The 14,886-nt window shown below is 39.0% G+C and overlaps 1 non-coding gene across 1 annotated transcript; it reads left to right on the top strand.

The window, feature by feature from the left end:
* Nucleotides 1-1,572: 1,572 nt before the first annotated feature.
* Nucleotides 1,573-1,678, top strand: LOC133833495 (small nucleolar RNA R71). Its single transcript, XR_009892872.1, has one exon. It is a non-coding gene; the product is annotated as a small nucleolar RNA R71 (small nucleolar RNA).
* Nucleotides 1,679-14,886: the final 13,208 nt, after the last annotated feature.

The following is a 14,886-nucleotide window of genomic DNA, read 5'->3' as shown; positions in this document are numbered from 1 at the left end:
ACATCTAGAGTCATGTTCCCGAAAGAGATTTTCATGAGACCATTTCTACAGTTAATGAGTGCATTTACTATTGCGAGGAAAGGTCTACCGACAATGATGGGAATTTTGGACTCTATACTCACTTCACATTGAGTTTCCAAGATGAGAAAATCTACAGGGTAATATAATTTTTCAATTTGAATTAGAACGTCTTCTACTATTCCCCGAGGTTTCTTAACTGATTGATCGGCCAATTGTAGCACCACAGATGTGGGCTTGAGTTCTCCTAGACCTAATTGCAAGTATATTGAATATGGCATGAGATTTACACTTGCTCCTAAGTCTAGAAGGGCTTGACCAAATTCCTGCTCCCCAATTTGGCATGAGAGGGTGGGACAACCAGGATCTTTGTACTTAGGCGGTGTCTTGCAGTCAATTACCGCGCTAGCTTGTTCCGCCAAGAATGCAGTTTTCTTGACATGGTGCTTTTTTTAACTGTGCACAAATCCTTGATAACCTTGGCATAAGCTGACACTTGTTTGATCACATGCAACAATGACAAGTTGATCTTTTCTTGTGTTAAAAGGTCTAGGATTTCACCATGATTTTCCAGTACCTTTCAGTGGATTTCAAAGCTTGAGGAAAGGGTGCCTTTACTGGAATGCTTATTGGCACATCATCATCTGGAGCGGGCATTAACGTACTTGTTGTCTTAGTTAACGGTGAAACCGTACTTTGACCACTTCGAGTAGAGATGGCATTAACCTCTTTGAAATTTGTATCTGCAGAGGAGGAGGTTTGTGCCATGTGTTGCCCTTTTTGATGGATTAGAGGTTGAGTGGGAAGTCTACCATGCTTTTGAATCGCCAAAGTAGTGTTTAGCTTTGTCATTTGGATTTTCATGTCTTTCATTTCCTCTACCATTTGTGTGAAACATGATTTGAGCTATTGAGTTAAGGCTTTTTGAGTTTGCGCAAGCATTTGCAAAGTATTCTCAAGAGAATTACTTGACTGCATGGTATTTTGATGAGCAATGTATGCTTTTAGCGGTTGTTGCTGCTCAGACCTCCATTGGCTCCTAGATGCTTGGTTTGAATCCTTCCAGCTGAAATTTGGATGGTTGCGCCAACTGGGATTGTAAGTGTTTGAGAAAGGGTTATAAGGCTTCTTGTAATCCCCTAAAGCATTGCAGTGTTCCTCATTTCCTCCTCTTAGCTAACAAAGTGTTGGGCACTCTTGCAGTTGATGTTCCGTCCCTCCACATATGAATCATGGATCTCGTGTCTCTACCTTTGCAGCCATATGGATTCCTTTACCTTCTTGAGATTTGAAAGCCTCGATTTTTGTCACAATGATTCAATTTGGATTTTGACGTTGTCATCTTCCCTTAATTGGTAGATTCCAGTTGATCGTGGCTTGTCCATAGGACTCAGTCCATTCCATGTGTATGAATTTTTAGCAAGATCGTCGAGGTACTCAAAAGCTTCATCGGGATCTTTTTGAAGGAATTCGCCATTGTACATCATTTGTATGAATTGTCTTTGTCCGGTTGTGAGACCGTCATAGAAATAGCTGATCAGACGTTAGCTTTCGTATCCATGATGTGGGCATTGTTTATCAAATCTCTAAACCTCTCCCAGACCTGATGGAAAGTTTCATGGTCTTTCTGGATGAAGGTAGAGATTTTCCTCTTAAGGCTGCTAGTCTTATGGGGCAGGAAATACTTGGCAAAGAATGCTTTTGTCATTTCATCCCATGTTCCGATAGATCTAGGCCTTAAGGAATACAACCAGCTTTTTGCTTTGTCTTTGAGCGAGAAAGGAAAGAATTTCAATCTCACAATGTTGGTGACATCAACTCAGTTGTTGAATGTAGCCACCACCTCTTCGAATTCCCGTATATGCACGTACGGACTCTCATTTTCCAACCCATGGAAGGTTGGTAAGAGGTTAATCATGTCGGGTTTGAAATCGAAATTTGGCATATTGTTGGGATACATTATGCATGAAGGTGTGGATGTACGCGTAGGATGTAAATAATCCAGTAGCGTTCTTGGTTGGACTTCATCTTGATGAACCATCGTAGGTGGTTCAGGAAGTCTCGGTGAATCGGGAGTGTTTGAACGAATGGAAGAAAACGATGAACTAGGAGAGTTTTCTAAAGTTTCTACTTGTTGTTTAACGAATCTCCCTAGTGCGTCTTTGTTTCGTGGCATAAATATATATATTTTTGTAAGTATTGTAAGCGCAAGTGTGTAATAGTGTAATAAGTATACACCAAAAATGTTCCCAGGCCAATTGGGAAGGCTGCCAAGGTACCACTTTAGGCCCAAGAGCTTTTCTAGAACTCCCCGAGGTTCTTAGCAAAGGTTGGAGGGTAACGCTAACACATACCTTATTTAAGAACCAATTTTTCTAAGACAGAACAAGTTTCATTTTTACTAATTTCCACAATTACACAATTGTTCTAAATACTTTTTTTTTATTTATGCTTTAAAATTTTATGATTTAATAAACTTTTATGCTTATTTTTTGAAAAAAAAAAACCTAAATCTAGAAAATAAATTCTAAACCTAAAAGTAAAATGAATAAAATAAAACAATAACAAAAAATAAATAAATGAATAAACAAAATTACTAAGGAAAAATAAAATAAAAGAGAAATAAACAAAAAAATTATACTTGTTTTTTTATATAGAAAAAAAAATAATTTATCATGCAAACCTTTAATTGTAGAATTACCTCCCCAACAACGGCGCCAAAAATTGATATCACCCAATAACTCATAAGCGGTCGTAGTAGTAATCGGGCTATGTCCTATCCACAGAGAGGTAAAATACAAGTAAAGAAATATTAGTAAATCAGAAATAATAAACTTTGAAATAATGTAACTTTGAAAAAGAATATAAACATTAAATAAACAAAATCGAGGAATTAGAATCAGAAAGAAAATATGGAAGGCATAAGTTTCATTCATGCAAACATATATATATATATATATATATTTTAATAAAATTGATTCATTATACTCAACTATAATTCTATACCATTAATTACAGTTGGAAAATATATATAATAAAACTCACCTTAAAATATGTTCTTTAATTAAATTATACTAACTTCTAATTTTAAAATCCTATCATATTATATACCTTACAGCGACAAAATACCAATGGCAGAATGTAGTAAAAAGCATATAATATAACAAATATCCTAAATTAAATTAAAAGCCTAAATTACATAAGAAGAGCATGGCTAGACTTATGTAAAAGACACTAATAAATTTAGAATAAAAATTAGAAGAAAATAAATTTAATCGTAATAAAGATATAGAAATGAAGAACAAAATAAATAATCAATATATTAAAAATATAATGTAAACACATGAACTTCACTCTAGCCTTTCCACAAGAGAATTTAGCCTAAAATAGGCATTTTTTTCACTCAAAGTAATGTAAAAGAAATGAAAGAAAAATAAGAATAAAAATGCTTTTCTCTCTCACTATACTCTCCACACTTCATTTCACAATCTGATACTTTTTTACTCCATTTGGTTATCTATTTATAGTGGAAATAGGACCCAAAAATGTGTAAAATCATGTACAAAATAGTTGGAAAGTGGCATAAAAACTGATGGAAGTGGGGCAAGTGGTGCTGGGTCGTGGGGGACATCTAGGGCACGTCGCGAAAGCTGGCATGGCAGAAGCATGGGGGACAGCCGCCAGGCAATGGGATGCATGTCGCTCTCTGGTTGGCTCAGCAGGCTGCGCGTCAGGCGGGTGGCAGCTGTCAGATCGTGGCAGGTGGCAGCGTGTCAGTCGGTTGTCAGGCGGCTCGGCTTTGCTCCAAGCAGCTTGGCTGGGCGAATAGCAGGCTGTCTTGTGGCAGCATGGGGGAGCAGCTGTTTGGGCTTAATTTTGGGCCATTCCTTCTTCAAAAATCCTATTTTCTTCATGATTTCTTCAATTTTAATTTTTTCTTTCTTCTTTCTTTTTCTTTGTGTCAAAATATATTTTATTTCCTGAAAATTAAACACAAATTAAATTAAAATTAACATTTTCAAATATAAAATATATGACAATAAATCCATGAAAATATTAATTAAAACATAATTAATTTTAAACGTTTAAGACTAATAAAATGATATTTTTGAGCATTAATCAGTTAACAATATGCAATAGTAGTGGGATTATTTGACCGGGACTGTTAGCAGTGTGGGGGCTTCCTTGCCCCATTGTTTTAGACACTCTAACCCTCATGCACTTGTCCTAGTTTCTCCAATATGGTAGCTTTTGGACTTGGATGACATGGGGGACTTGGACTTGGACTTGAATTCATTCTTTCACCCTAGGAGAGTTGAGTCTTGCCCATTCCATAGATGAGGGTTTGTCCTGAAGGACTTTCGACATAAGTGTTCTTTTTATTTTTGATTTCTATCCCCATTCATGTCCTAATCTGATCAGTTTTCTTTTTCTATCTATCTCTAGTGATTCGGAGATGTCCAACCCTGTGGCCAAGATGAAGGAGATGATCGAGGCCAGGGCAGTCGCAGCCAGGGCGGCCGCAGCCAAGGCTTCGATGGAGAGGGCCGCCAAGGGCCCGACCAAAAAGAAAATGATGGAGCTGATCCTCGAGAATTCGGAGCCAGCCCGGGAGGCTTCTGAGAGGGGTCCAATCGCAGGTTTCGTCCCGATGGTGCACGTCAAAGCGACTGCGCCCCAACCTGCTCCTCTCCAGGTTATTAACTTGGAGTTGGAGCCTTTTGAAGGAGGCAGGACAGATAAGAGGAAAGGCGACTAAGTCGTTGCGGAGTCCTCGAAGTGGGCCAAGAGGGTTAGGACAATGGATCCAGGCCTAGCTGAGGAGCATTCTTTTGGGGAAAGCCTCATTGTTACGCAGGAGGTTACGGAGGCTCCAGGGCTTCCCGTGAACCTGGTCCTTCCCCAGGAAGGGGACCTGGTCCTCTAGGAGGAGAAGATGAAAATGGTGTCGCTGGCTTAGGACGACAGTCGGGATAAACAGGTTGAGGTGGCCCGGGCCCGGATCATCTGGTGGAAGGTGGAGTTTGCCGAACATTCAGAGGCCTTCAAAGCCCCCCAACAAATAGTGGACTGAATTGTAGCCGAGATCAGGTTTTGGCCTATGTTGGGGCAAGACACGGCTCCGCTTGCTACAGATTTTTTGAACTAGGTGGGCGCTACCATGTCCACCCTTCAGCTTAAGCGATATTCCACCTTAGCCAGCTATGTTCGAGGAAGGACGCCGAACATAAGAAGTCAGTTGACAACCTGGAGGCGGAGCTAAGTCGTGTTCGTGGCTCAGAGACTTCAATCAAAGCCCTTTTGGAGGCGGATGTGGCCCAACTTCGCCAGGAGCGAGAGAAGGTGGCAAACCTTGAGTTCCAAAACCAAGCTTTGGATGGCATGGTCCAACTGGAGATGAAGCGAAGCGAGGAGGCTTACCAGGAGAAGGAGCAGGCTGACAAGATGTTGGCAGTCACTTTTGATGAGGCCATTTACATGACCTGACTCTAGGATAAGAACATGAATCTCCTCCTCTGTCTGGATCTAGCTGCAAAGAGGGCTGAATTCGTAGCCAAAGAGTAAGTTGATGCAGCGCTCCTAGTTGGGGACCAACAGGATGAGAATGCTCCTGATGTCCCGGATCAAGAGGAAGCCTAGGCTTAAACCTTTGTATTTATGTTAGGTCTTCCTTTCTATTTTTGTAGTTGCATTACTTTTATGGACGCAGATGCGTCCAAGACAATTTTAATTATCCATATTGTTATATATTGGTTTTTCTCTACATAATGGTTCCAACTTTATATTCGTTTATTTTTTCTTCTAAATTCACTAAGTGTTTTATCACACTGCATGAATCCAAGTTGAATATTGGGAGCTGGTTCCAATGGTCAGGACTACTTGGGGAATATTGTAGAAGGTATTTAACCTGTCCTGAGACCCACATTCAGATCTTGATGACCTGGACTGTTTTGGACTTAACCAATATAACTTAACTAATTTATCCAGACTCTATGGTTCTGGTTCCAATGACCTGGACCGTTAGAGATTTTTTAGATATGACTTAATTAATCAACTCGTTTCAAACTCGAGGTTCAGGTTCCAACGCCCTAGACCATTAAGGAGTTAATAACTGTCATCCGATTTATTTGTCCTGACTCTAATGTTCAGATCTCAATGGTCTGGACCATCAGAGATTAGTTGATTGGCTTATTTAAAACCTGAGGTTTAGGTTCCAACGACTTGGGCCATTTATAAGACTAACTTTAACCAATTTAAACCTTTGATTCACATTTCAATGGTTCTGGGCCATTGTAGGGAAGACAAGAATAGGAATTTTGTAATTTGGGACTGCGTTACATCTGGACCAATTTTTAGGGGTTGGGTTTTGAACTCCGAAGCATATAGGCCCGGATTAGGATTGGGCTTTGAGCCTTGCATCCTATTTTGGTTGAACCCCCAGGATCACACGGATCCGGGTTAGGATAGGGCTTTGAGCCTTGCATCCTTTTTTATTGGGAGTCGGGTTTCAAACCTCCCAGACAATGTGTCTATGGGCTAGGACTGGGCTTTGAGCCTTGTATCCTATTTTGGTTGAACCCTCTGGATCACACGGATCTAGGTTAGGACTGGGCTTTGACCCTTGCATTCTATTTTGTTGGGAGTTGGGTTTTATACCCCCCAGTCTATACGAGTCTGGATCATGACTAAGCTCTGAGCTTTGCATCCTTTTTTGTCTATATTCCTGGACTTGAATAGATGGCCTTACCCCCCAAGTAACCGAAGAGTGTAGTCTTAGGTCACTTGTTTGGGCAAAAATTGTAGACGGGTGTGAACTTTTTCTTTCTTTATAACATTTTTATGGTGTTTTGTATACATCATTTCCATTAAAAAGAAATCGCCCTGGGGCGTACATTGCTAGAAATAAAAAATATTAGAAAGAAATAAAATTAGATCCTACCGACTACTAATAGTACCGGGCGAGGTGTTTTGCGTTTTAGGCCCTTGGGACCTTCGTTCTGTCTAGTCGCCTTAAGCGATACGTTCCCGAGCATACTTCATTTTTGATTTCATAGGGTCCTTCCCAGTTTGGTCTAGGAACCCCCACTCCTGGATCTTGAGTTGCAAAGAAGACTCTTCTAAGGACTAGATTGTTGGTTTCGAACCTCCAACTCTTAACATTAGAGTTAAAGTGTCTGGCGATCTTTCCCTGATAAATCTTCAACTCCACCTGTGATTCTTCTCGGATCTCTTCGATGAGATCTAGGGATTCTTGGAGTAAGGTGTGGTTCCAGATGGGATCGTATGTGTCTTGTTTATGAGACGGGATCGCCATTTCTACTGGGATGACTGCTTCACATCCATACACCGTTGAATATGGAATATGTCTGGTTGACATTCTTTCTGTGGTCCAGTAGGCCCATAGGACGCGGGGCAACTCTTCCGGCCACTTGCTCTTGTAGGCTTGTAAATTTGTCTATAATTTACGACCTTTGTTTGCCCGTTTTCTTGACGCCTTGCGACTGTAGAGAAGCTTTTGATGATGCCATGTCTTTCACAGAAGTCGATGAAGTGGATGCTATCAAATTGCTTCCCATTGTAGGACACGATTTTGTGAGGCAGGCTGTATCGGCACACAATGTTTTTGATGACAAAGTCCACGACCTTTTTGGAGGTGATGGTGCTCATTGGTTCCGCTTCGACCCACTTGGTGTAATAGTCGATGGCTACAATGGCGTATTTTACTCCACCCTTCCCGGTCGGGAGGGATCCTACTAAATCGAGACGGAGGTCGTCGAGCTCACGAGCCCGTCCCTCTATGGCTCGACATCACGACAAACCCACCTCAGGAAATGAAGCCCAAGACGAGGGCTCGAGCTTGGGTGGTGGAGGTAAAGTAATACTTAGCTCGACCATGTGGTCCCCTTCTATGCTTAAGCACAAGCCCGATACTCTGATCCTATTCCCGGATTCCAGAGATAACTTTCATGTTTGGTCCTAGGTATATCATAGGGTACATAGGTTCGATAGTTGGTTAGGAAAATTCCAAACTATGTATAGTTTAAACGAAGTTTGGGATGGGGTCGCTATTCAATATGGGACCAACGACAATAGGGACCTTTCGAGGCTATCCCCCACATATAGGGAAGGGACTCCCCCAGCATCCTCTGAAGATAGGGGGATTACTTGGTCGCCGAGCACAAGCTCGGGGGAGAATACCAGTTAGGTTTCTTTCGACTTTAGCCTTGTTTCATTTTGTAGTTTAAGCTCGATCACTAATTTGTAAATCGTGTATGTGCAGGCAACATGGAGTCTGATTTAGACAATGTGCTCAACCTCCACTCCAGAGCTAAGCAGAGTAGACGCCCGAGGGCGCCGCAGAGAGCGGGGCGCCCCTCCAAAATTTTGAAGAAATCTGAGGCAGCAAATCCAAACCCTGAGGTCAGAGTATCCAGTGAGATCTCGCTTCCCCCGCCTCCTCCTACAATTCAAACTTCTCAACAGAGTGCTTCGGCTCCAAAGAAGCAGGTTCCCATGTGGGAACGCTTGTTGTCGGTTTGGACCCATGCCCCTAAGTATGTGATCGACAACGCTGCAAGGACAAACGGAGCCAGTCTAGGCTCGAATATACTATCCCGAGTTGGCCAAAGTTTCAGCAACCTTGGCACCCCCCAATGGCAGTTCCTCACCTCGGTAAGTCCTTTTACTCTGTCATGTTGCTCATTCAGGCTTATCATGTATGTTTACTAACCCATTTTCATTTGTGTATACAGGCTTTCGCTGCATTTTCTCAACTGAATTTTAAGTTGAGCAATGATATTTACTCGAGCCGGTTCTATGCTTAGGAGGCGAAGAATCTCTAGTTAATGCTAGCAGACGAGCTTAAGGCTGCAAAGTCGACAATGTCTGAGCTCAAGTTAAAGCTGCAGACTAAGGATTCTGAAATCAAGGAGAGAGACTCCAGAATCAAGGAGCTTGAAGAGTTGAATGCCAAGCTTGAGGAGGAGAAGAGGGCCACCTTTGAGATAATCGAGGGTGAGAAGGCTCACCTCCTCGAGGAGTTTAAGGAGAAGAAGGATCATGCTGTCGACATGGCCATGTACCGTATCTGGGCCAACAACACAGATCTCGACACAAGATTTTTGGACAACCTCGAAGATGAATTCCTTAAGAGGTGGCGAGCTCGACTCGATGAGGAGGATTCCATGGACGAGGCAGGGGAGGCGGCGGAGATGTCTGGTGCTATTGATGGGCATGTGCCTACCTCATAGAAGCGAGGTCATGGGCTGCGGCCCATAAATATTTTTGTAACACCTTTTATATTTATGCCCTTGGGGAAAATACAATACATAGCTCATTTTAGGGCTATTTTATGTTTATTTAAACTGTCATTTTAATCTTTATGCACATAATTTTCTAGCTCGAAAACTTTTATGCATTTGATTTTACATTCAGCTTTTACTTTAATACTTTTGCTTTACATTTCTGGGTCGAAATATTTCAAGCATTTTGATACTAAAGGTTTGCTTTTATGTTCGTTTATTCGTACAAACATACATGTTGGATTGAAGCTCGATTTTCAATGCATTCATGCACAGTATAGTCGATATATCCATGTCCGACCTCGTTATTGTCAAGGTCGAAATTTACTTTTACCATGCACTCGAAAGTACTTATATGGCATGTTATCTTAGTAGTTTAGTTATATTTTTCTCTTCTAGTCACTTTTTCTCATCCTCAAGTAGCTCCTCAAGGTTGGGAGGTCGAAACTAATTTTTGCAAAATTTTCCAGGCTCAGACTCGACTTACATTCCAACTTTCTATCGATTAGTTTTAGCTGGTTTGTTCCAAGCTTATTTAGCTCGCGTGCTAGGTTACTAATCCTTACGCTTATAAATTTTATAGTCTGGTTATGACCAGACTATCTTAGCTCGTGAATCTGGTTATATCCAGATAGCTTTAGCTCGCATGTTTGGTTATTAATCCATACACTTATAATTTTTATAGTCTGATTATGACCAAACTATCTTAGGTTGCAAATCTGGTTATATTCAGACATTTTCGCTAATTCACGTGTATACTTAACACTTTTATGTCGGGTTAATGATCCAGACATTATTATTCTATGTTATTTATTTTTTCAAACTTATGGTATGATTGTATACCACTGATGCCCCCTTAATATCCTATAAGTTTGACCATAGGTTATTGAATTAAGAGAGTTTGCAAAAAATACAACATATAATAAAGAAGATAACTTTTTGAGTAAAGTTTAACATTTTATTAACAAAATGTCTTAAAAATAAACAAGCTTGCTTACAACAAAACACCCTTCCTACATTATTGATAATAAGGTCGTAGATGTTTCCCATTCCAAGCTCGCAGCACCAACTCTCAGTTTAGTCTCACCAATTTATATACCCTAGGCTAGATGACAGACTCGATCTGGTAAGGTCCTTACAAGTTAAGTCGGAGTACTCCAGCAGACGGATCTCATGTGGCAAAAAATATACACCTTAATACCAAATCTCCCAATCCGAATTTTCTATCTCGAACCCTCTTGTTGAAATATGTGGTAACTCGTTGCTGGTATGCAGCATTTTTCAATTGAGCTTCATCTAGTCTTTCTTCAATGAAGTCTAAACTTTCTTTGAGCTGGGATTGGTTCGAGGCCTGATTGTAGGCATGGCTCCGTATTGTGGGTATTTTGACTTCAATCGACGACATGGCCTTGCATCCATACACTAGGGAGAAGGGAGTATGCTGAAGTTCGAGTTGTGGTTTGATAAGCCCACAAAACCTGAGGTAACTCTTTGGGCCACCTCCCCTTAGCCTCCTCGAACCTTATCTTTATGGAGCTTTTTACGGTTTTGTGGACTACTTCGACCTGGCCATTTTATTGGGGACGGGCAACAGAGGAGAAGCTTTTTATTATCCCATTCTTCTCGCTGAAATGTGTAAATAGGTCACTGTCAAACTGGGTACCATTGTCTAACACTATCTTCCTAGGCATCCCATATCGACAGATGATATTCTTTACCACAAAGTCTAAAACTTTCTTCGAGGGATCATGGCCAAGGGTTGGCTTCGGTCCATTTTGTGAAATAATTGATCGTGACCACAACGTACTTTACTCCACCATTTCCTGTTGGTAGTAAGCCTATAAGGTCGATTCCCCACACCGCGAATGGCCATGGGGAGGTCAACATGGTGAAATCAGTAGTTGGAGCTCGTGGAATTGAGGCAAACCGCTGGCACTTATCGCATCTTTTAATGTATTCAAACGCATCTGCTTTGACTGTGGGGCATAAATGCCCTTGCCTTATCACCTTTCTGGATAGACTATGCCCTCCGGTGTGATCTCCACAAAATCCTTCATGAATTTCTTCTAGAATTTTCTCTGCCTTAGGTGGAGTTACACATCGGAGTGATGTCATAGAAGACCCTCTTTGATACAACCTTCCATCCACAATAGTGTACCTTAGTATCTGATACATCGGTTTCAAAGCCTCGCTCCGTTCTACTGGGAGAATTTTGGTTTCGAGGTAATCGACTATTGGGTTCATCCAGGTAGGTTGAGAATCAATCATGCATGTCTTCTTCATCAGGCTCGTTGATACGCCAAGTTTAAGAAATGCAAATTTTGGCTTTCGCAAGTGGTGTTCCTCGGGCACAATATATCCAAGGACGGAGTTGCAGTAGACCCATCCAAGGTAGAGGCTGTGAAGGATTGGCCAAGACCAAAGAATGCATCCGAAGTAAGGAGCTTTTTGGGATTAGCAGGTTATTATCGGAGGTTCGTAGAGGATTTTTCTAAGATAGCCACTCCGCTCACCAACCTGACCCGGAAACAGCAAAGATACCACTGGACTGATAAATGTGAAGAAATCTTTTTGTTGCTTAAGGATAAGCTTTGCTCAGCACGAGTACTCTGTGTACCGACACCCAACGACAAGTTGGTAGTCTACTACCACTACAAGAAAAACTGCATTCCATAGCGTTTTTAAAACGCTGTCTTTAACAAACGATAGCGTTATTACAAACGCTATATTATCCCATGTTATTAAAAGTCTGGACCTTTTCATAGCGTTTTTAAATTGTGATGTAAAAATGCTATTGAAAGATATATAATAGCGTTTTAAAAATATAATTAGATGTCAGTCATAGCGTTTTATGTATGTAGTCATTGATTATGTTAAATTGAAAATACTTACTTTTAATAGCGTTTTTCAAACTTTATGCAGAAATGATGTTGAAAGGTATACAATAGCGTTTTTAAAATGTAATTAGTTATCAACCATAGTGTTTTATGTTTGTAGTATTATTTACTTTTAATAGCGTTTTTAAAATGCAATTAATTATAAGTCGTAGCGTTTTATGTTTGTAGTCGTACTTACTGTGAATAGCATTTTTAAATTGTTATGTAAAGATATACAATAGCGTTTTAAGAATGTAATTAGTTATCAGTCGTAGCGTTTTATGTTTGTAATTATCCTTACTTTTAATAGCATTTTTCAAACGTTATGTAAAGATATGTAATAGCATTTTGAAAATGTAATTAGTAATCAGACATAGCGTTTTTTGTTTGTAATCATCCTTACTTTTAATAGCGTTTCTTTATTGTTATCATCAATCATTTTCCTAACATTTATTAATTGTCATATGAACAATTTCATGGCATAACAAAAACTTTTATATTTTTTTATCTTTTAACATATGAATAATTGCAACAAATGATAAACATATAACACATTAAAAATTATACCTTAACATAAATTCAAATATTCTTAATATGTTCGCTACATAAAGCTAAAATATCAATATCCCAAAAGTACGAGTATATTGCAAGACAAAATACATAAGCAAAAGTTTTAAAACAAACTGATTCATAATTTGTTGATCATGGGCGTACCTCCAAAATATTACACTTCATTCATTAGTTGTGCACCTGTAAGAGTGAAAAATATATAAAATTAAGAAAACAAATGTAGCCAAAATAGTTGAAAACACATGTTCATTCATTAGTTAATTTTATGCAAAGATACGTACCAAAGATATCTACCAAGAAACAATTGAATTTCATCCATTATGTTCATTTCCTATATATTTTGATGATATAATTAGTTACTACAGCTGATTTGTTGTAGTATTTATAAATCATTTTTAAGTTGCATGAAATTTTACCTCATTGTAACTTTATTAGAAGGCCAAGCAACAGTGCAACCAACCGCTTCTTCAATTGTACTCATATGTGATGTTGGTCTCCATAAATATGCAGTAGGTTTCTTAGCAACATCAACCCAAACTCTCATTGCATTAGGCCCAAGACGAAGATGATGCACCTCACATAAAGGATCACTAGAAGACCATCGACCTTCTGCAACAATTTCTCCACTTCCATTCCAATCAAGTAAATTGCAAGCATTGTTTTCAGGAGTGAACTTCAGATTATTAACACTCTGTTACATGATAAAAACATATATTTATTTATAAATAATATTGATACTTAAAAAATTAAAAGTGAAATGATAGGTAGTAATTAAAATTGTAGTTACCATAGGAGAAGGCATGTGTGACTCCGCTTCACTTGGTTGAGTAAACCCCTACAAGTTTGAGAATAATTTAGTCATTTATAATTTTCAATGAATAGAGTAAAATAAACAGAAGTCAATTAATTTAATTTACCTGAATGTTTACACTTTTTGCAATAGTATTAATAAGATTCATCATCTCTGACATTTTATTCTTCATCTCACATTGAATTGATTCCAATTGTGAAATATGGTCATCTCTTGCTCTTAGAATAGCTAACTTTGTATTAGTTACTCCCCTCCGATTAGCTAATGATCTACCATTCTTGTCAGGACCAAATATGATAGTGAGAGCATCTTGTATAGTATTCTGTGTTGTGCATGAATCTGGTTTTTCATTTGCAAGAACTTGTAGCTTCTCCTATAAATCATTTCAAGTTGACTATTAAATAAGTCTATGTGCATACAAATACATATGTTTCTACAAACAAAGGGTAAATTACTTACAATAACTTCAGCAGCTTGTGCATTCGCAGGTTCACCATTCTTCTTTGTGTGTGTCTTTAAGAGAGCTTGAACTCTTGTTACAGGTTTTGAGCTTTCCCTACTCTATATCCAAGTACATTTTTCAGAAAGAGAACATATATTTTCTTATGTTTAGCTACCAAAAATATTTATTAAATTTTTACCATGTCATCCATTGTTCGAGCATATCCTCTCCTGCTGCATGTATGTGGGAGTTGTTTCTTCCTCATCTCTTTAAACTTATTGCTAATCGCCTAAAATAAATAAGAAATGAACCAACGATTGAACATACAGAATACCAAACACTCCAGCAGTAAAACAAAAAAACTAAACCACTATTCTAGCAATAAAACAGTAAACACAGTACACATAATAGTTTTTCAACAATAAAACAGTAACTATGGCAGCAAAGAAAAGAGTATGTAATAAACACTCCAACAGTAAACACTCCAGCAGTAAAAGAAACATACAGAACCAGTATTCTAGCAATGAAATAGTAAACACAGTACAACTCCTCCTGAACAGGGATGGGATGGTTGGTGGACTGTGAATGGTGATAATAGTGTCTCTTGAATAGCTTTGTCAAATAAATTTAGAAACACATTTTCAAGAAGAGAATTGGAAAAAAATAAATCATTTAAAGTACAAAAGTTTCATGAAAACAGGGCAGCAACTGCTCACATAATTTGAATACAATTAAGCCAATTGTAAATTTGGAATATGAAATTTGTTTGTGGTTGCAAGAGTTCAAATTTAGAGCATAAAGATATTCTAAAAACTAACCATAATTGTAGTCTCAATGCAGCTCTTGAGGCCAATAGAGTTTAACTTT

The sequence above is a fragment of the Humulus lupulus genome, chromosome 4, assembly GCF_963169125.1.
Source record: "Humulus lupulus chromosome 4, drHumLupu1.1, whole genome shotgun sequence".
NCBI classification, from domain to species: Eukaryota; Viridiplantae; Streptophyta; class Magnoliopsida; order Rosales; family Cannabaceae; genus Humulus; species Humulus lupulus.
The sequence above is the reverse complement of the archived record's forward strand: the minus strand, read 5'-3'. Positions and strand labels throughout refer to the sequence as shown.